Source organism: Marmota marmota, unplaced genomic scaffold, assembly GCF_001458135.2.
Source record: "Marmota marmota marmota unplaced genomic scaffold, marMar, whole genome shotgun sequence".
NCBI lineage: Eukaryota > Metazoa > Chordata > Mammalia > Rodentia > Sciuridae > Marmota > Marmota marmota.
In genome coordinates, this window is record NW_026000138.1 from 1,803,338 (window position 1) to 1,804,952 (window position 1,615).

Here is a 1,615-nt window from a genome sequence, read left to right on the forward strand (position 1 = left end):
AAAAAAAAAAAAAAAGAAAGCTCTATAAAAGAGGCTCTGTCTTTTCCACCAACTTTGAGTCTCAGAGGAAGCACAGTAGAGTTGCTGGCAACCATCTTGCCACAGTGCAGCCTGAAAATAAAGTCAGTATAGAAGGCAGCAGCTTTAAAAGATAGAGAACACTTGACCCCTGATTGCAGCCTCCTCCGAAATCAGCTCAATTCCTGGACCTTTGAGCTAAGAAAGTTAACAAATTCTCATTGTTGCTTAAGCTAATTTGAACTGAGGTTTCTTTTATTCACAAATTAGTCCGGATGAACATACTAGGGTACATCCAAAGCAAACCAGCCCTCACTAAGGCTTACTGAGACCCATTCTAGCCCCTGCTTTCCAACATTTTGCTTTACTATGACACAGTGGATGCTAAGCCCTTGCATAGAATAATCTATATTTTGATTAAAAAAAAAAAAAGCAAGGACTAGGGTTGTGGCTCAGTGGTAGAGTGCTCTCGCCTAGCACATGTGAGGCACTGGGTTTGATCCTCAGCACCACATAAAAATAAAATTAAAGATATTGTTTCCACCTAAAAATATTAAAATAACATTAAAAAAATCTACAAAATGCAAAACACTATAACAATTTGTGATTTTTGAATTTTACAAACATGTAATTATAATTTTTATAACTTGGAAATACATCTGTAAGGTAGCTCACTATAGACTACGGTAAATTAAACGGGCTGTCACTTGATATTCTCTTTCTCTCTCTCTCTCTCTCTCTCTCTCTCTCTCTCTCTCTCTCCCCCCCCCCCTCTCGTAAGAAGTCATTATTGAATTGTACTTAGATCTGGTCCAAAGTAAATCATCATAAGGTTAGTGTTCAATCTGTCCAATTTGTTTAAATAAATTCAAACTTTAATACTTCAATACTAACAATAAAGTACCAGACACATACTATACATGTTACCAAAAGCTCTGACCTTGTCCCTGATGCCAACCCAGTAATGAGGACACAGTTTTGAGAAAAAGGAAAAAGAAAATTTATTGCTTTGCTACCAAAAGGAGAAACACAGGGTCTCCTGTCCCAAAGGCTGGGATTCCACCCATTAGCAGGAACAGGGGGTTTTTACAGAGTGACTCAAAGGGGACATTCCACACTGTTCTCTGTTGGAGTTGTCATTCACTTGTTAATTTAGGAGATAGTCATTTCTGAGATCTTCTGGTGCCATCCCCAAAGTCTGGATGACTTCTTTCCTATGGCAGGTGTGTGCTCAGGGACAGATAACTCTGCCTAGGAAGAAAAGTAGCCCTATTTTCCCTGAGATTAGAGAGTGGGAGAGATTAGGGAGGAGCAGGGAGAGAGGAAGAGAAACAGGTCCATTTTAAAAATAAGGAAAGAAGTCATCCAGACTTTGGGGATGGCACCAGAAGATCTCAGAAATGACTATCTCCTAAATTAACAAGTGAATGACAATTCCACCAGAGAACAGTGTGGAATGTCCCCTTTGAGTCACTCTGTAAAAACCCCCTGTTCCTGCTAATGGGTGGAATCCCAGCCTTTGGGACAGGAGACCCTGTGTTTCTCCTTTTGGTAGCAAAGCAATAAATTTTCTTTTTCCTTTTTCTCAAAACTGTGT